Source organism: Lepeophtheirus salmonis, chromosome 6 (genome assembly GCF_016086655.4).
Source record: "Lepeophtheirus salmonis chromosome 6, UVic_Lsal_1.4, whole genome shotgun sequence".
Classification (NCBI taxonomy): domain Eukaryota; kingdom Metazoa; phylum Arthropoda; class Copepoda; order Siphonostomatoida; family Caligidae; genus Lepeophtheirus; species Lepeophtheirus salmonis.
The window spans coordinates 28,772,171-28,794,872 of NC_052136.2; the positions used below are offsets into that span (position 1 = coordinate 28,772,171).

At 31.4% G+C, this 22,702-nt stretch overlaps 1 long non-coding RNA gene across 1 annotated transcript; it reads left to right on the plus strand.

Annotated features, from left to right (window-relative positions):
• Positions 1–623: 623 nt before the first annotated feature.
• On the plus strand, positions 624–4,358 carry LOC139905838 (uncharacterized). Its single transcript, XR_011780915.1, has 2 exons — positions 624–955; positions 1,045–4,358. It is a non-coding gene; the product is annotated as an uncharacterized lncRNA (long non-coding RNA).
• Positions 4,359–22,702: the final 18,344 nt, after the last annotated feature.

Sequence of the window (22,702 nt, forward strand, 5' to 3'; positions counted from 1 at the left end):
ACATATTTGGTAGAAAAATACAATTTATTTAACATTAGCACCAAAGAATTTTGCTGTTTTATTAGAATAAAATGTATATTATTTATATTTCAGCTAGGGATGGGTCATAGACTCCCAATGCCCCCGTATAGCTACAGTACGGGTTCCCTTCATTGCTGTATTAAAGTTAAAAATGTTTTTGTATTGTTTTCCAATGTAGGTATAAATTTAATTATTTACAGAGTTATCCTTAGAAAAATATATACAAAAACATTAATAAAATGGATTTCTCATATCTCGAACAAAAATGACTTGTACTCTTAAATTCGAGTTATCCGACCTATGTATTATATATATATTCTTCCCTTGTCTTTCTTGAGGTATATACTGTGTACCTATAGTAGATAACTAGGGAGAAAAATAATTTCTGCGTGGGTGTAAGAATAGAAAAAAGAAAGAGAGAACAAAATAGGCGCAAAAAACGAGGAAGAAAAAATAGGCGCCAGTTTTATTTGATGGTACGTATGTACATTGTACGTACATATATTGAACACATCAGAAATTGGCACTTTTTTTATTGAATGCTATATATGAAAATTGTATAGAATAACTTGCTAGTTTCTTTTCTGTATTAGAGCTCTAGAGACAAAAATGAGATACAACGTACTTTGTGCATAAAATCTCCTCAAGAAACTAATTGAGTTAGAAACTAATGACATATTCACATACTCGTAAATATATATTTTACGTAATTTAATTAGATATGTTATAAAAAAATATCATAAAGCGAATCCCGTTGGCGAAATATATATGTAATTTTCGTATTTCAAGTGTTTTTAGTACTGATATGAAATGCACCTTTAAATACTACAAGGACATAACCAGGAAAAAGGAACGAAGCACGCAGCTTTGACCATACTTTACTAAACAGGCCCAATGATGTAATTATTATTACGACAGTGAAGTATACAATGAGGTATGAACATTGCTTACTTAATAGTAAGTTGTTTACAAAGCACGGCCTTTTCTCAATAACACAAAAATTTACACTTATTCTATTGTCAGCTCTCTATGTTCTTTCCCTTAATAATCAAGTTGGCTGAAGTGGCTTTGAGGATCTCGGTGTTTGGATAACGTACACTACAGGCCTTCTCATCGTCATGAACCCAAAAGGTGTAGGCATATGGGTGGGCATTGGAGTTATAGGGGCCACAAGTATCAAAAAAGAGTTCTAAAGAACTCAAAAAACTTTAAAAGATTTTTGCAACAGAGGAGATGCGTTTCTTTCATTGCTGTTATCATAAGTGGCCTCTCCATCCTCATTAGACTCCTTCCACCAGCTTTTTGATAGCATTCTAGACAGTCTGATGTGAAACCCCCAGATCTCAATTGGTTTGGGCTGTTTTATTTAGCTCCAGTTTGGATTTTTTAAAAGAGCTCTTCTTCCCTCCAAGTTTTAGACTTTAGACGCGCTGATGGTATAGACGCCCAACTGCTTGGAGTGTGCAAATGGAAATTCGTGGGTCACGTTGAAGTGTCATTTTCTCGACTTGTACGTAAGCTAGAAAGCTCAGCTTTTTTTTAAAACTAATTGTCTATGCTTTAAAATGTCGATACATGAATTAATTTTGATCACTCAACCTTCATTCATTATTGAATTCGTAAGTGTTGAGATTTCAATAGACCACCTCGTACAAATCGATCATATTTTTACAACTTTACAAATCCGTTTTCTAAAGTTTGAATGGTAAAACTCGAATTATTTTATGTAATTAAGCTGTTGAAAATGTTCAAAAGTTACTGAATAATAACTCCATTATTTTAAATAACTACTAACTGATGATAGGTGTTACTTATATTTCTTTTCGCAGGAATAGTTGTAAGATTCAATAAAGTCATCGATGTGATAGCTGGAGACAGTGACGTCGTCTGGCTAGTTATTCTTGTTAATTTCACAACTTGTTTACTTATTTGTTTATTACTACATCTTAGTACATTGGCGCCTTCTTGCGGATTGGGAGATTTTTTTAGTTTGCTTATGTCCGACTGAACATAATTTATCAAAATTAATTCAAACTACAAAGAGAAATGGAGAGATTATGATTCATCTGTGAGAGACAAGTGACATAATTATAAATCATTTTTTTAAGATGATGTAATAAAGTGAGTAGCATTGTTGCATGTAGTGTGTACACATATCTAAACAAATATAATCTGCCAAATATAGGTAGGGAGTTAAATCCATATATAAATTGGTTTCTATTACATAGAATACTTCAACAGGTCAATTAAAAGTACCTATTTTCTCCCAAAAGGATATATTATACTATTGTTTCTTCAATCTTATGGCACGTAAGCAGACTATTGGGCGGATTTTTTTTTTTTGCTAAAGGATGATTTTCCGAACTACATTTGAACCACATGCTACTATATATATAATGATGATTTATGACTATAATTTTCTAAAAAATGGTACTTCAAAATATTAGTTATACCATAACACTATTAAGCTTTATTAAATAGGTTAAATTCTCATAAGTGTTGATTTGAATTGCAACAATCCAAGACGAATTAACTGGTTAATGTAATCTCCCCGTCATATTACTACCTGAAAAATTATTGAACAGATTGAGTTATCATAATTATTCATCTAAGACTAATTAACGAGCTAATGCAATCTCCTCTTCCCTTTTATTTTTTAGTAATAGAGTGGAGAACAAAAAAAATGTTGCTAGGCAGAAGAAATGAAGGAGGAGGAGGAAGATTTAATTTTTTTTTTTTAAATATATAAGATATAGTTTAGTGTAATTGTTACCAAAATCATTCATGAGCCTTAAAAACCTACATGAAAAATTTCTACAAAACCCATTAAGTGTTTTGCCCGTGAATCCAGGAAACCCGAAAGCACTGATATTTGCATTTAATATATATAAGTAATATCATATTATCATTTTAAATTGAATTCAAATATGCAATGTCATATAAATACATTAAATATCATTTTCCAGCCTAAGATCCCTAATGGTCATTCGGCAATATGTCCTTCGACCAAAATGTTTTTTGACAATCGTCTTAAAACCCCTTTGGAATGTCCAGTGGGTGAACAAAGAGAAGTCATGGACAGGTTTAATGTGGGGCTGAGGGAAAAATAAAATGCAGATTCCTTTCAGGACTGTGATTAGGATGTGTCTTCCAAGGAATTACTTTTTGAGAGTGTATTTATTTTAAATATTTATATATATAATTTTATAAACTATGACTTTTTTTTAATTAAATATATATATAAACCGTATGCGTCATAAGTCATAGTACACTTTTTATACAGATAATCACTTTTTAATTTTTGCAAAAATTTCATAAAAAGGGAGAAATATTAAAAAGCCACCGTAGGTTTTTAGGAGTTCCAAAATACAGAAATGGAAGAACTTCGTCAAAAAATCGTTACCCGCATCAAAGGCGGTGACAATCCCTCCGTGATTTCACGTAACTTCAGGATAAGTAGAACCACTGAATACAACGTCAAGAAGCTCCATAACAAAATAGAATCCTCTGTCGATAGCCACAGGTCGGGAAGACCAAAATTGGTACGCACAAAAAGCCTCATAAGAAGTGTGAAGGCAAAGATAGACGGCAACCTTTGTGATAGCATCTGCCAAATGGACAGGGACCTCAGGGTTCACAAAACGGCTGTCCGGAGCATCGGTAAGGAGGATTTGGGCCTCAAGTCTAGGGCTGTCACAAAAAGGCCGGGATTTGACGGTTTCACAGGCAAAAGAGGCTGGAACGATCGAAAAACCTCCTTAATATATCTAATAAACCCAATAGGCAAGTATTTATTTTTTTGGATGAATGAATTTTCACATTCAATCCAGTCAGTACTCAGGTGGGCTTGGGTAAATCGCTATGACCCCCAAAGACGCCCTTTGTGGATAACAGATACCTTGACGGCCAATTAATATAAAATTATCATGTCCAAGAAGGTGTTTCCCACCCTCAACGCAACCTATGGGATTGGAAATTGGGTAGGGACATAGGACAGAGCACCGTGCTGAGCATCCAAGGTCTCCCAAAAGTATTTGAAAACGAATTAGGGACGAATGGATTTAGGTTCATGGATATGTGCCCGCCCAACTCCTCCAACATGAACTTACTTGACTACTACGTGTATATTTCCGTAGAGAGAAAGGCTAACGCCTACTACCACGGCAGCGTTGAGGTCATGAAGGCCAAGGTGGAGGAGGAATGGATCAACATTGCGGCAACATCCTCAGGAAAGTTTTGTCGTATGTTTCGAGCCTGCCTGGAGCTCTGAATTGTGGCAAAGGGCGGAATATTTGTAAAATAATTGAAATAAAAATATTTTTCATCTCCTTTTTTAATCTATTTTTTGTTTCATTAGTAATAAATGTACAAGGACTTCTCACGCACAGTATTTGACAAAATTCTGTCAAACGCTGTCCTTATGTTTTATATGCAGAGAATCAATGTCTTTAGAATAAAAAATCTAACCGAACCAAAGTCTTGAGTGTTTTGGAGTCTCCTCGTCCCAGTTTTGTGGAGAGGAAGGAGCAGCTCAATACAGATGCAAACATCGAATTTCTGGATTAGAAAGTACTACCTTGGACCAAATAAAAGTTCGGGAACAACTTTGTTTTCCCTCAAGATAGAGCTTCGTGTCATCGTTCCTCTTAGAAGGTAAACAATTCAATTTTTGGGACCCTATGTTTTACGTTCAAGTACAGGGCCTACGTAAATACTTTTTTTAAATCCAAATATCATGTTTTTATGTACATTACTCAAAATTAAAGTATGTATCTTACGTGGAAGAAGTGCAAAGATAATTCTTTACTGATTAACAAACAATTAGTAATACTGATTGTGGTCTTAAACGTACTATCTCTACTTATAAATTTGTTTTGAATTCCAAGAAATTTATTAGAATATAAAATAAATTTATAAATATTGAGTTGATCCATATCTTCCAGCCTTTCCTCAAAAAAAGAAAAAGGACTACACAAAAAATTGGTCATTAGCCAGGAATTATGATTTAATATTTATCAGGCATTGTTCACAACTTCAAAAGAGCTAATTTGAATTCAACATGCAAAATTTAAGAAAAAAATAAACATTGATATCTAAAACCAGAATGCGATATTTAATATTTTTATTTTAGTATTCAGTAACGCCGTGTAATACAGGGTTGATCTTATCTAGTGGTACACATTTTATTTTTTCAATCCAGAGTGACATTGTGCAAAATCACGGAGGAGAACAATTCTTATCTCTAAGCAGAACAAGCTGAGGTGGTTTTGGCCAACAAAAATTTGGGCAAAGATATGCTTTTTCTGATGATCTTTTTTCACCGTTGATGCCACTCTGAATACGCAGAACAGCCGCTCACAACCAAATATCCAGATAATATCAAAGTTTATAACGCCTACTACCACGGCAGCGTTGAGGTCATGAAGGCCAAGGTGGAGGAGGAATGGATCAACATTGTGGCAACATTGTCAGGAAAGTTTGTCGTATGTTTCGAGCCTGCCTGGAGCTCTGAATTGTGGCAAAGGGCGGAATATTTGTAAAATAATTGAAATAAAAATATTTTTCATCTCCTTTTTTAATCTATTTTTTGTTTCATTAGTAATAAATGTACAAGGACTTCTCACGCACAGTATTTGACAAAATTCTGTCAAACGCTGTCCTTATGTTTTATATGCAGAGAATCAATGTCTTTAGAATAAAAAATCTAACCGAACCAAAGTCTTGAGTGTTTTGGAGTCTCCCCTCCCATTTTTGTGGAGAGGAAGGAGCAGCTCAATACAGATGCAAACATCGAATTTCTGGATTAGAATGTACTACCTTGGGCCAAATAAAAGTTCGGGAACAACTTTGTTTTCCCTCAAGATAGAGCTTCGTGTCATCGTTCCACTTAGCCCAGGCCTTCCTGAGAACAAATTGCCCGATTTTTGGGACCTCAACATGTGGCCACCCTCCTCTCCAGACGCAACCCTCTTGGAATGCTCTATTTAAGTGTGATTGGAGGGGAGGGTGTGTGTCCACCCTTTAGAGGCTTCCTTCAAGAAGGAGTGGACCAAGCCCGAGTCTGACTACATAGTCAAGTTCTGCAACATATTGAATAAAATTTGTTCGATTTTGTTGAAGAATGGCCTTACAAAAGATCTCATTTAAATTTTACTCTTCAAAAATGCTAATTATTTAAATGTGTACCACTAGATAAGTTCACTCCTGTGTATTAGAGTGAAATTTAGTGGATCCATATTAATAGTTGGTAATGAAAATAGCTGAAAATAAGGCGTTAAAGAAACATTCCAACATTAATTTGTATCATTTGGTTACTTTAGATACCAGTTGCACACATAAAAACGAATGGCTCAGAACCAATTAGTATTTTAGCTTCTTTTTTTTTTTGCGAAAGTACTTTTGTGTATTATATAATACTTTTAATTTGCAAAGGTCCTACTGATCATGACGTGATGAACAAGAGTTAACAATTGTATATTTTAAAGAAAGTGAAAGGTAGACAAGATAGTAGTTCCTGCTCAGTCTGCTTTACATATACATTAATAGTTTTGATGCAGTCCAATTGAAAATACATGTCAAGCTTAAGAGAGATAAATAATTTATCTTAATCTTGAAATAAAAAGGTTTCTTTGAGATTCATCTTTATGATATTCTTTTTTCGTTTCTAAAATTGTCTTTTTTATACTATATTAGGTATGTATTATATATTAGTACATTGAACATATATTATGGCATGGCAAAAAAAAAACCAACTTTCATGCATTTATTAATGTGTACGAGTACACGGGCAAACTGAGGCGGAGGCCAATCGTCATGAACACTTTTTTTTATTATATTGTGTCTCTATATATCTTGAATCATTTTTAAGGGCGATATCACAAAACTTTTTAGGTATTAATTATGTTTTATGTATATTTGACTAGTCAACACAAAAATAAGCCAAAATTATTATTTTTTTCTCAAAATGGAGTCTGCCTTAAATTCCTATTATCGATTTTGGAGACTCTGCAAGTTGCACTTAAGAAGTAATGACTCATCGTTAAAGGTCATATTGGGGCTTAATAAAGTTTCATCAAATAACTGAATGTTTAAAACATATTTGACTTATGTATATCAACCTATCTCTAAAATTAGAATACAAAACATACTACGAACAAAGTATGTACATGAATTATTGTGCTCTATCTATACGGAATGGGGGCCCACACCTTGAAATAGCGTTCAATACCAATTTTATTCAGTTTTTGTCTTCTCTTGATAACAAGGTTTCAGTACACAACCAAACGACAGCTGAAACAAAAATAAAAAAGTTTTATTTTGATCCCATAACTCTCAGGGTAAAAATGTTGGAGCAACAACAAAAAAGGCTATGTTAGTTAGTTCTCCTCCACGCTGTTGTTAGTGCCGAGAAGGCTACAAAGACCTTTGGCGTCTCTGTCCAAACTTCCCACACCATCTATAAGTTCATTACAGCCCTATACACCCAAGAAAAACTAAAACTTATGTAGTGAAAAGATGGCTGACTTCTGGGCTCCTTCCTTGTGGCCCTCCTCTAAGCCTGACCTCAACCTCATGGACTTTGTAGTTTGACGTGTTTTGGAGAAGAATGTCTGCTACAGCTTTCATATATATTTGGATTTGCTCTGAGCTCCCATCATGACACAGTGTAGTAGACCAAGAACGTGGGCTTCATCGTCAAGACTTGTCAACCTGTTTCCCTACAATCAAGAGTGGTAATGTTGTCAGTTGTAGACAGTAGTCTTTTCTTGATTCCATAAGCATCACAATTCTTATAATTTAGTAATGCTACTGCAAATTATATATGCAATTTAGTAAATTGTTAATGTCTTCTTCATCAGCACAGTCTACTTTGTTTAAAATGCAATAAGCTTGGTGACAGCTAGTGATGTTAAAAAAGGTAAAAATTCTTTGTTTAATTTCCACTATCTAGTTTGTGAACAACTTTACATTCAATAATACAGTATTCATAAAAAATATATGTATGGACATGTTTTACTTGCTTATCGTTCCACTAAAAAAAGAGTACTTTAATATGAACACTTTAAAAGGACAAAACCAAAGATACGTCTCTAATCCTGTAAAACTTTTTAAATCTAATGAAAAGAGAAAAAAAATATCATTCAAGCCCAAAGGGCCATAAGTGTCCTAACAATTTTAAACTGTCTTAACTTTTGCTTTCTTCATAAAATCATAGAGAAATCTTCAACAAATATTCGAGTAAGTAGCCAAGTATTACCTAAGCAATACATATTTAAATGATACCTACATGAAAAGCATATGATAGGTGGAATGTTATTTTATCGAATTCCAAAAATTTAGATAGTTTAAAGCCTTATATAGCTCGAATATAAGGATCTATGATCAAAGGTTTTTTATAAATTTTAGAGATCTTTTATGTATTATTTTTTCTTATAATTTAAAAATATCTTAAATATCCTGAAAAATAGTGCAATGGTGAATGAATGAATATATGGGACACCAGTGTCCCGTCGATCCAAAAGGGTATAAATAGAGAGTTTAATGTAGTTGTGATGATCAGTTTTTAACTTTTCTGATGAAAATTACTCATTAAGTATTATGTAGTACATTATCCGTTTTCAAAACTTCTGGATATACAATATACAGAAGTTTATAGTTATGTTATTCAGATGTTTCAAATAGGGGTTTTCAGTTATGTCACAATATGCATTTTCCTTACAATTTTTGAATGATATTACGAGAAATACGTCCGTAACGGAGAAATCTTTACTTTTCGGAGAACTATCATCGCCTCTTTACTATTATCAATAATTGTTTAATGTAGATGGGTCGTTTTGCAAATAATATTAATTTTGATTTAATTTTGTATAAAAGATACTTGATTTTTCTATTTATTACTTCACTCATAAATGATGGTTTTTATTTGATAATTTAGTTTTAGAATTTTACAACTAAATTATATTTTAGTATAATTGAATTCAATCTTTACATTCTGTAAAAAAATAATTTTTTCGTTTTAAAACTATTCTGATCTCATTTTTAATGTTTTTAAGATGTGGCAATAAGTGATAAAATAGTCAAAATAATTTTACAAAAGTATTTTTATGTATTTATAACTTTATTTTGCAAAAAAAAAAAAGTAAAAAGAATCAGAATGTTGAAAATCTTCCTTCACCAAAATCCAACGAGGCATTTTAATTTTTTTAGTTTAAAGTCATGCTTGAAATCCGATTGAACCATTGTTATGGTCAAACGAGGGCTCTGGGAGGTATCTAGCACTCCTTGTTTGAACAATCAAACTAATTGAAGCTATTACGAAATCTATTCTTCAAAAATTGTTTTTTTTTTCTCCATAAAATATTTTCTTTCGGAATTTAAAAAAAAATAAAACAAGCAAATAAACTTCTTTAATATTTTCAAGTTTGCACCATAAATTCTACTTATATCCATATTTATAACAGCAACAAGAGCGCAAGGATATGGATTTCTTCTATTGGAATATAAAAAAACTTGATACTCTCTCCCTCGGACCATATGCATTGATATTAAAGAATATGGATATTGCTGAAGTAATTAAGAACTTATGGCCTTCACTTTTTCCGTAGAATTTCTCAACTCAAATTCGGAGGTTCAGCAATCTTGAGACGTAATTAGGGACTCGACGTTTTATACAAGAGTCTGTAGAAATAGAAAAAACAACTTAGGAGGTAAGGAGTACAATTGTTTTTTCCACATGAAGACTCTTAATGTCCTGCATACAAATATTTTGGAGTTGGTAGTAATTAGTTTTTTCATTTCAGCGTATAATAACGCAACTTTCCTCCGCGGATATAAAGTGAAACTATGCAATCAGTTTCTAAATTTTGTTTGAACTTAACAAGCCATAAAAGTAATTTTTTTCCCCCCAAAGTAAATAGGTTTGGAGATGAAAATATGAATATCTGTACTTATAAATTTGTTTATACACATAAAAACTTGTTTCCACTTAAAATCACAGCAACAGAAACGGTTCCTTCTTGATTTGTTCTCCATTGATTCTTTTCCAGGACTGGAAAATATTTCAGTTACATTTTTAGAATTATGAGACTCACGAATCCGAGAAGGGTTCTTAAGCACCTCTTGACGTGTTCTTAACACATATTTCCACTCCTCTCTTAGACGAACAGTGTGTGTGGCTTCAGAGAAAGATCCTCCAAACACTTATATTCCATTTGTATCATTTTTTGGATCAATATATTTATTTTCCAAAAAAAAAAAAAAAGATTGACTCTAATTTGGGCACTTCAATCCGCTCTTTTCAAATAAACCTTTTTGCATTTGTAGAGATATTTTCAAATTTATCGACTATGCCTTTTGGGGCATTGTATTATAGTATTATCCATTTCACCATTTTCTTGAAGTATTTTTTTTTCTTGACACGTTGGGTAATTTGACCACTCTGATACTTATTAGGACAATTTGTAGTGAAATAGCCAGTCCTATAACCTTTTGCAAATATCTTTAGTTGACCCTGATATTTCACACATAGGAATTATACATAATTATTCATGCGGGGGAATAGTAAGTTTAAACTGCAAAATAATCGGACTTCCCATAGAGTCTTAATGTTGAATTCTTTGGTTCCTTACTATTCTTTTGATTTCTCCGTTTTAATGAAACACTTTCCGGATGAAAAAATCTTTTTCATCATGAGCGAGAGCAATTCTTATGGTCAAAACTTTTTTAAGGATTATAACAATCATATTGCAAGCGCCGAAGCAATGATGACTTATTTGGAGTATACAATAATCTAGCTAAAGAGTATGAAAGATTGTGTTTACTAACTCTTCATAAGTAGGTAGCTTAAGTAAATGATCACCATTTAACGTTTCAACATTATTACATATTTTTTAGAGTATTTATATAATTAGTTTGAGGGTGAGGCCTACTTGAGGATTAATTTCTTATCAAAATAAATTAGGCTGCAAGCTTACAAAAAGCACAAATACAATTTTTTTTTAATCACAATTCAAGAAAAAATAAACAAAATTGCTCAACAAACGTCTTTTTACTTTTTTAACGGATCTCACCAGAATCCTTGAAGATCATCTTAATACTATATTATATCACAATTCACTTGCCATGTCACTTATTTCTAGAAAAAATCTATTTTCACTTCACTAAAAAATAAATAACACATCTTTTCTTTATCAGTGTTTCAAACTTTTGAAATATTTTTTATTTTTCTTGTAATAGTTATTTTTTATTAAGCACCAATTTTTGAAATTTTTTGAAAAATCTTTCAAAAATTGTTTTTTAAATTTCTGTTAAATTGATTGTTTCTTTATTATATTCAATAGTAGAATAGTAGCAGATTACACCAAAATACGTCCAACCTTTTTATCAGTCAATACTAATGTCATGGACATTAGGATGTCCCGTTAATGTATTTTTCTGAGCTATGCACAGACAATAGGCATCAAAATTTGTGTCATTTTACACAGATAATGAAAATATTAAAAAAAAAAAAAAATACCCTCACAGATTTAAAACTTTATGTTTAAAATAATACAAAAAAAAATTTTGATAGTTATTTTATAATTAAAACAAGAATCGACACTAGGAAGAGTGCATAACCTCTGCATTAATCATTGTTGGTTGTGACTTTGACCTTGGGCCTCTTACTGTGACCATATATAATCTTAGTGCCATGTTTGATCAAAATTCCTAACTTTTATTATTAAAATCAATGATACTATAATTTTGCATCATTTGAAGGGCTCTACCGGTCTTCGAATTTTTGTAAGAATTTTTATAATTAAACTGATTCCCTAAAATAATGCAACAATGAATATTGAAAGGTATTTTATTATTAAAATCAATGATCCAAAATATAAAAAAATAATATAAGTAAATTAATGGTTATAACCCACGACAAAACTCAGAATTAAACTTATTTTTGTGTCCAAAATTTGGCATTTTTGCTCTAAATTAAAATCTATACGGACTTTTCAATCCACCCTTGTATACAAGGTCGGAGTAAAAAGAAACAGTTATTTTCTTATTCTCATTCGCAAGAAATAATCATAACCGACTATCTGGATAAGGCCAAAACTATTAAAGCTGCATATTATTAAGCGTTATTGGACCATTTGAAAACCAATTTACAAGAAACACGCCTACGATTGGCCTACAAAAAAATGTAATTTTCTTTCATGAGAATGCACCAGCTCACACCTCAGCAGTTGTGGTGACAAAATTAATGGAAATGTTGTTCCAACTCAAGATGCCTACAGCACTAACAATCTCATGCACCTTCACCCTTCTGTCATCCATCACCATATCATGGGTTTTATCAATTATTTATGGAGTAGTAACCTCAACAGGGCGTCGATAACGTTCAGTGTAACTTGTACATATATGACCCCTTCAAAAATTTTGAAACCACTTATAAGCTGTTATAATCGAAGATTCAAAGTCTCCATAATATTTAAAAGGTTCTTCTGAGTCCCCCGTTGCGTTTTGTATTTCATAAAGTAATGTTTAATCAATAAAATAAATTCTGTTGTGTCCTTTTTTGAAAATCATTCCGCATCCTCGATTCCAACAAATGGCAACCAGAAAGAAATATACTGATCTGGCTGAAAATTGGTGTTTGTTCTCCCAAGAGATGCAACTAACTAAAAATAATCTCAATTATTGCGCCATTATTGCCATATCTCAGACTTTGCACGGACTATTCAAACTACCCACGTAATTGAAAGCCCATCTTGAGGCCAATATAAGTATTTCAAATCATTTAAAGCTTCCAAATCTTAGCTAAAATTCTAGTGTATTTTAACTCATCCCACAAATTTCAAAGCAGCCTATATAACTGACTAAAATATGTCCATGAAATATGTATAATATACATACAACACATGAAGTAAAATAATAATTTTGGATGTTTTCCTTTACTTGGCTTTTGTTAAAAAATATTTTAATGTTGACGCACCACATGTTTCGTGTTATAATAAAACCCTTCATTTCAGTTAATTCCAAGAAATCCATAAATAGTGTAGTTATTTTGTGAAACTTCTAACTTGGAAGTATAATAGTAATTTAATAAAAAATTAATTTAATAAATTTCGCAGTTTTCACTCTTACATATATTATATAAACTTTAACTATACGAGTTTATAATTTTTTTTTCTTTTTCCTCCCTTTATGAAATTCTGTACATATTTTTTAATTAAGTGGGGTATTTATGGACAAAAGGCATAATCATAAAAAGATACGATTTTTTTATTGTACATAAAGAAGTTTATACTAATTATGTATAATAATTTAATAAGTGATTCATACTCACAGACCTTGAATATCTTTACACCTTGATAATTTTGTGGATCATACATAAGACATATGGGCAATGCCTCCAGGTTCGTAACAAGGATTTGTCTTTGGAAGGGGTTAACTACCTTAGAAATATATTACAAAATATAGCAAAAAAACTTTGTATCACTTTTCATTTTATAGAGAAAAAAAAAATAACAATATATATTCATTTTTTGACAAAGTTTAATAACAAGGATTGTATTTCCTACTCATTATTTTGGAGTTTGCCCCTGGATTAGGAGGGATATACTTCTTTATCCTATAGTCACGGCTCTAAATGTTTGATGATGATTGTTTTAGTAGGTTAATAAAGTATATCAAGGTCTTTGGCCAAATATAGCTATTTGACTACTCTTTGCAACAAAATTCAGACTTTGGAACAACTGACGTTTAAAACCCACATTAATTATTGTTGTTTACGCGATAAAACACGAACACGATCTTTCAAACGTGATTTTTAAAAATATGCTCTAAAAGCCAAACCTACTAATATTAGAGTATCATTTGGATTCAGAGGCATATTTTGAAACGAAATAACTATATAGTTGAAAATTATATGTAATATAACAATCGATAAAAATAAAAACATATTTATTAACACAGTTTTTACGGGATGAGTCTAATCATACAAAAATCGAGTAAAAAGAAGGATTATATTTGAAAGTTAATTTTTTTTTATTCAATTGCATTTTATTATAGAAAAAAACGATTTACAATTATTTAAACATTTCGGTATAGATTGATTTTTATTGACATAACTTTTAATTTTCTTTTACAATTTTTAATAAATAAGCAATTTAAGGTTGTTTGAAAGTGTTTCGAAATTAAAAATAATTAAGTTTACTATTTGAATCATTGTACGAAGCATCAAATGTTTTAGAGCCAGGAAATGTTTTCTAAAACTAATTAATAATAAGATTTTAATATGATTAGAGACATTTAGTAGGAACTGTATTCAACATAACTTTATAAATCATTTTATCTTTTGAATGCTGGAATGTTTTTCTTCAATTGTTTTTCTTTAAATTTTCCTTTAGAAAAGTTATTTTAAGTCAAAGTATGCCACTAAATCGAAATTATACCCACAATATGTGGTGTTTAATAAAAGGCCTTAAAGGCTAAACCTACTGCATTTGAAAATTTTAATGGTCTTTTTTGTGTTCTATAGCTTAAACAACAATAATAAATCTGGGCTCTAACCGGTGGGAGAAATGCTGTAGCATAGTTCTATTGAGTTTTGATGACAATGCTCCCCTTTTGCTAGTAGTAATCATATTATGTATCTTAAACAATACCATTGTTCTATATTCCAATATTTATTTTTTTAGTTTATATACCAACTGAAATTTATTAAATTTTGAAGTCAATGTTGACATTATGTGCAGGATGGGAAGTAAAACATGGGCTGTTAATTAATGTTAATTTTCTCATTATTGTAGGAAGGTTGAGTGATTGTTTTTTGACATTCTGGTTCAACCATTCTTTGTGCATAAACAAACTACTCTAAGCCTTATGTTATCTCGTCATCATGAATGAGCAAACAGCCAAAAGATAGCGTATCTTAGATCTCCTGGATGCTGAAGTTAAGATGTTGAGAATTATGGACATTGTAAAGTGCTCCAGGGCCCTGGTTTTTTAAGGTGGCCGAGATGAAAAATGATGGAGAAGATCTCTCCAGCGAGTGGAGTCCACTATTTAATGTGGAATATGGAGTTCCAGTCCAGCTTGGAGAAGAAGATCAAGGAATATCCCACCAAATCGATGAATCATCTCGCCAGCAACTTATCCGTAGCTTGTAGGACCATTAGGGTGATTTGGGGTTGTCCTCATACACAAGAACTCCATGCCAACTTCTAACAGAGTTAATAAAGGCCATGAGGCTCGAGAGTCCACGTTTTGCTGCCCAAAATATTTGCAATCTTATTACAAAAGGTTGGGATCAGGAAATTTATGGAAAACTATCCAAGTGGCTATGAAAAAAAAAAAAATCAAAACAGTACTAGTGTACTGTTTTCATTTATATATTCTAAATAATGCATTTTTAGCTTTTAAGGTAAATCATGCAATCTTTTCATATAAAGTTATGTATTTTAAACAACATAGTATATTAATAATACACATAAGTACAAAATATCCTAGATTTCTATACAATTATTGTGTTATATCCGATGGTAATGAATTAGAGTTCACAGGTTATGGTAAAAATAATATATATTGATACTTTTTTTCAGGTTCCATACTGTCCTACCATTGATCAATATCGCATTCAATGTTATTGCCGTCGTTTTGAACAACGGGGATAAAGCTAATACGCACAACGCCTTCAGTAATATTTGTCTCAATGGTGGCTAATAGGGATCCCGTGCTGAGTCTGGAAACTGTATTGGCTTCCCCGTCGACCATACACTACATTACACAGTCAAGAGTGTTAGTATCATTTAAAGAGGTAGATTAATAGTGATAAAATTAATTTGATAACGTCCATTGACCAACTGTACTTTCAGAACATACAAAATACTGCAGCAAAAATAAAAATATCGTGAGTAAAGTCAAAAAAATCTTGAAAACAAGTTTAATTTGGAGGAAATTTGCAAGTCAATATTTGCAAATTCGAAGTTTCTAGTAACGTGTTGTTGAATGCATATTAATTCTTCGTATATCCATTACACCTAAATAGAATCAATAATATTTTGATTTTATGTATAAATTAAAAAGTTCTTTACCTAAGCTTTAAGTTCACTGTTTTTGTCGTTGATTTTCTAGCACTACTTTGCTTATTTATATATGTTTTGTATTATTAATGTTAATAAAAAAATACTTTTCCAAATTCCCTTATTCATTTATTATTAAACACGGTTTAAATCTGTCTAAACGTAATTTTTGACAAAACTTCCAAAAGCAGTAGAGCTAGAATATTAGTTTTTTTATTACTTTTGTCAGCTCTGTAGAATTACAATTTTTTTTATACTTCTTGTGTTTGTGTAGCTCAAAAAAATGCATGGACGCGACACACTAATATTCATGTCTTAACAAGGAATATCGTATTCAGGAGCACAAGGCCAAATTTACCTATAAAAAACAAGAGTACGATAAACAGTCGACCACAAATTTCATAGTTTTTTTTGTGTTAGTAGCATGCCATATTGTTACATTTTATCAAGCTATGGATATTTTGTTTTCATTTCCTTATGGAACAGTAGGGTAGACCGGGGTAGTTGCATCAGTTTTTGTATCCCTTTCAATTACTCGCAGTAGGTTTCACTGAAATACGTCAAATTTGTTTGAATCTATTCAAAGGTTAAACCAATTAATATTTTTTTACACAGACTGTATTTAAACGCAGTTTATCTGTCCTTGTAGACAAGGACGATTCCAATAGCTTAAAAATTCGAGTTCAATTAGTAAACTAAGAATAGTTGACTAAAATATATTTTGTTGGAATAAATAACTAATTTTATTAATTTAATAGATCACTAATTATTATTATAAATCCAAGCCATTCACTCTCATAAGCCAATTTAGGGGCTTACTCTGTCTAATAAACATGCTTTCTGTTGAAACAACAAAAAATAAACAATGCAAGAAAAATTGCAGGACTTCTCAAAACTTTCCACTTTGTACTGAACGTTAAACTATATTCTGAATTTCCCATCACTGTGTGAGTTTTGAATTTTGATAAAACTAAATTGACAGTGAATAAAATGATCGATGATTCAAATGCTATACATGAGAGCAAATAAAATGAAAAACTCATGCATTATTACGTGTTTTTCCAAAAAAAAATACTTTGAACATTCAAAACAGTTTTTAGAGAATATCTCTAAGACAAGTTACCCAAAATCTTGGATTTTTGGCAAAACAATCATAATTATATTTCACTCTAGCAATATACAGTTTGTGGCTGTGTATCTATAAACATAAAAAAGGTCATGTCTGCAATTACCATACTGAACATCAAAATGCAATTTATAAATACTCTGATTAATATAGGGTTTGACTTTGTAATTTAGAAGGAATAATTATTTTGGAAAAAACATAAAAACAAAATTAGTTTTTTGAGAAGACGGAAGCACTGAACAACTGTATTCTATATCAATTCTACCAAAAAAAAATAAAAAAATATATATGGGAATGAGGCTAACACCAAAATACTAACATTTCAGCGCGGTGTAAAAATTGTAAAATCCAATATTAATAAAACAACGTTACTAGTCGACCTACATAGAAGCAAAAATAATTAAGAAACATTTAAAAAGGCTTCATTTATTGAATTTGGAGCCATATATCCGTAGATTTAACAAAATGAAAAGCAAATAAAGGCGTGGTAAAACTTTTCCTGAAATTAATACTTTTTTAGAAGAATATCTAAATGAATGAATTGTATTTTAATCCATTAGACATAAGGGAATGAAATATATGTAGCAAAAATTACATTTTATTTAATTTGAAGCCAATATGTGTATATGAGTATTGTATATGCCTGGTATCTACTACTTACACATTCATATACGCCCAGTCAAAATACTAAAACAAATTGAACTAAATTTATTTTTCAATATCTTTTTTATTTCTTTTAAAGTATGGTCCTTCCGTACTTGTTAGTAAGTAAATACTTTTTAAGGGACGTGTAGTAAAAAAAATCAATTACTTTTCAGTAAAATTAAAGGCTATAAGGAACACGGTTATAGTTCAAGTTCTAAAAATATGACCGGTTAATATGTTATAGAAAAGAAACCGAAAAATGACGTGATAACTCTGACAATTTGAAAAATCTTTAAGAATGGAACAGCTGTGCTCTCATGACGTTTTATTAGATTAGCTATGAGAGCAAGGACAATAACATAAATCCTACTCCGTACCAAGAAGGAACAAAGTCAGTGATTACTTCGATGTCGATCTCACTTCTACTCCAAGTCTGGCCAAGACTTGTTCTTATAACTCCACACCAAATCCTTAGTGTTACTCTCCGTCATTCATGAGCAAGCACACTTTATACTTAGATGTGCACTCCTCAATAATCAAAGAATAATGATATCAGCTTGTAAAAATAAAAAACTCATTTTCAGCTTATAAGTATAAAAAGTTTTGCACTCGTCGAAGGAGATATTGTTCACAACTCTATTTATCATTATTTAGATCAAAAATGCACTTTTTTGCTCCAAACTTATTTTTATTTTTAAAGTAGTCTCATTTTTCCTCTTGTATAAAAATCTTAGTTTTTCGCGAGTAGTGACAGTCAGTCAATTCTCATCAACTTTTATTGCGTCTGATTTTTCACGGTCTGCAAAATCATTCGACATGTATAGGAATAGATGTCACATCTGGGCCATATCTCCAGAACAAGCTCCTTTATTTCCAGACGAGTCACCATAGATGTGTGTGGACTTACATTGTTCTCATGGAACATAATTCATCTCCTTTTGTTCACTTACAATTAATCGCTTAGCCATAGGGAAGAAACTTATACCAGATTATTACAATTTGCTTCTATTGCAAATTGTGAATGATTATCTATTAGTAATAGGACACTCTTTACCTTTTCACCTATTTGGTTTGCATTTTTGTTTTTATCTAAGAAAAATAGTAAAATATACATATTTTCTTTGTATTAATGTGTCAATCCTTGATACAGAGTGAAACAATAGTTATTCAAATAACCTCAAAATATTTTGAGAAGTGTTTTTGAGCTCTATAACTTATATTTTTAAAGCCATATGTATAGTATTACTCATCGAGTCCAATACAACGCAAGATATGCATTGCTAATAAATTGAATTAATATGAAGATAAATTATTTGTACTTATCCATAGATTTTAATTGAATTTTAAACTCGTAAAAATGAAGGAGCCTTGAAAGAATAAACAACTTTTCTTTTCAAATTTAAGTAAAAATCATTTACTAACTTTTATATGTATACATAATGATTATTATTAAATGAAATAAAAATAATACGTACCCTGAGGCTATCTTCAATATATATAAAAAATCTCAATTTAACTCCTACCTTTAAATACGCATAATATTCATTTGAAATTTGCAATCCCTTATCAAATCTGTGTATATATTTTATAAACTAAATTCACTGTATATATACATACAATTATTAATAATCTTTGTTATTTATCTTCCTCCATTAAATTAAAATAATTAGAAATACATATCTTGGATTACGAGCTACATATGTCATAGAAAAGTACTCTAAAACTGACCCAAAACTCGTTCTTTATAAATAAGTCGATGTTCAGCATTATTGTCTAAAAGTCACAAGAAGAAACGGAATTATTCTTGCATAAGTCATCTTGTGCGTTGTACTTCTTTTGAGTAGTGATCAATGCAAGGAAACTCTCTTGACAAATTCACTCGTTACCTATAATGCAACTAAAAAAAACAAAGTATCGTAGTTACTTGAACACTAACTGCCTCGCAATATGGAGTACTACTACACTTGTTCAAGGTTGGACAAAAATTATACCATTTGGTTAAAATAAACCTACCAAATAAAATCTATTTTTCCTCTTCAAAATTCCATCCCGTGAGAATATTTTTTATTTGTAGCTTCCTTCTTAAGGTAGACGTTATGAAATGTATATATATATAGCGCTAACTAGTTTATGTTTGGTTTGCAGTAGTTAATATTTACATATTACTTATTTTGTTCATAAAAATGAGTATTAAGGACTGTTTACAAGGGATCCATTTGTGCTTTATGATGACTGATGAGTTAATGGCCTCTTCCCATCCTATTCACGATAACTTTCTTTTTTGCTATTTTTTCTATTTAATTCTTGAAATATTTAAAGCAGCTGACTCCAGCTACTAATTATTTGATACTAATTCAAATAAATCAAGGACTACAAATCAATGTATACTGTATGTAATATCTATAGAAAAATAAATAAGTAGCTCTTTATACTAATATTTATGTAATACATTCACCCATTATAATTAACAGTTGGCAATAAGAAAATATATATGCCTGGCTAGCATATTTTTTTAATTTTCATTTCCCTTTTGTTAGTCGAGGTTGCAACTAGATACAAAATCTCAAAGTGACTTTCTGAATTAAACAGCAATGAGTAATTACGTGATTATGGTTTCATAACTATTTGAAGTCATTCTTATTTTCGTGCCATTTTACATGTCAATTGGTTTCTGTGCCTCTGATTTCAAAAATTAAATCTTTTAATTCAACAGTTTTATGTAGATCCTACAAATGTCTTCAATTTGATATAGAAATGGTTGATATCACCCTCAATGAACCGTAGCGAATGTAACACTAATAAGTGATAATTTTACGAAAGTGCTGGAGCACAACACGTAAAAAATTACTATAAAACTGAAGATTAAGGAATAAATTGGGTGTAAACTACAATGGGGTAAGGATAAATGAATGAATCTAGGTATATATTTATTACTAATCTGAAGTTTTTCAAAATGTTTCTATGAAGCTTTATTTGAAGATTTGAACATTAATCTAATCCAGCTTATCAAATACATGAAGATCAGGGCCAATGATGTCCTCATTGCTCAACTTCATCAGAGTTTAGCCAAAGCCTCAATCATACTACAGTAGGGCAAGGCTACTAAACTAGCGTCTCGTGGCCCAAATCTGAATCTCCTACATAGTGTTGTAGCTGTTTGCCAGGTTCTGTAATTGATCGAGTTCATGACCGCGGTGAAGAATAGTCAGTACAGTACTTAACTCTAGGGATATGAATAATAAAGTATATGTTGGTAAAAGTATTATTCCTTCCTAATTTGAAAACTCTAACATATAATCGAGTAAAAAATATCCGAATTAATAAGAACCTCTGTCAGCAATTATCTCCCTAACATTATGATAAAATGTTATAAAACAATATGATAAAATCTATAAAATAATGTGGTAAAATGAAATGATATAATTTAGTGTGGAATTAAAGTAGATGTGGATTATTTTTTTAAAGTCTCTTAAAAACGCAAATTGAAGACGTTGTTCTCACCTCTTCGAGGAGGCTGTTCCATATCCGTATAGTTCGATTAAAAAAGCTACGTTGGAGGTAATTAGTATTTACGCCGATGGCTGAACTAAGTAAAAATTGGAAGACAACCTATTGTTGTATACCTTACTACATACTTTGGATATTACAATGAGTCAGTTCATTAATAACATTAAACAGCATCACCCCATCCTAAAGTTTCCTTCTTTTTTAAAGCGACAACAGCCAGACTAGATGTAAACCAACTTCATAGGATATATCGCCGCACACCATCTTAATAAAGCGTTTTTGTACATTTTCAAGAGCTCTGATTTCCTTTCTATACATTGTATTCCACAACTGAGAAGCGTAGTTTAATAGGCATAGCATTTGCTCCATAAAACTTCTTCATCAGATTTAAAATATTTCTGGTTTTAAAACTCCTTTTAACAAACCCAAGCGCTCTGTTTGCTTTTGTAACAATATTGTATATGTGAGTGCTGAATTTCATATTAGAAGATGTCAGCACTCCAAGATCCTTCAAGACACCCACATTCTTCATCTTTCCAAGATCAATAGCACCACCCCGAAAAATCATAAAAGAGCTCTTCTCAAGATTTACAAGAACTCTCCATCGGTCGCTCCACCTCAGAAATTCTCTGAGATCATGTTTGGCCTCCTCTTCTGAGTGGCAAATAAACTTTGTGTCGTCAGCATACATATATATTTTGGATCTGAGGTTGTCACACAGGTTATTAATATAGACAGAGGAGAACTTATCTTTTGGGTCTAGCCATTGCCAAAAACAAGTTTTGGACCTAGGTAAATGATAGGAAAATTTCCCAACGGACCCAACAGTGCAATTTTCCTGGAACCAAAAAAGGTAATCTAATGAAAGAGAATGGAGTGCAACCTATACCTTGAATGCATCTGCAGAGTTTTCAGGAGTGATTAGACTGTGAAGGATTCGGGGAAGGCTTCTTATATGCGACGACATCAGCAACTGCTTTCAACAGCAACGAATTGGGTGAAGATAGGCTAGAAATGGTTGACACGGTTAAAGCATAAACGTCAGTTTGTCCACTCTCATCCCCAGACTGTTCCCCTCTCCACTATCCCCTTTGTTCTGGTGTCATATAAAGCACTTCTTAAAAGCAAATTAAATGACAGCTTTATCACTCATTTATCCTTTGTAAATTTTAGCTATGTTCCCTCAATTGAACGATGTAGTTGAGAAATTCAAAACATTTATATAAATAAATGCATAACATATTATTTATAAATATATATTTTTCTAACGCCCATTTTCGACTTCGGAAGCAGATAATAAATAAAAATATACTTACTCAAGTCGTGTTTATTTTGTTGG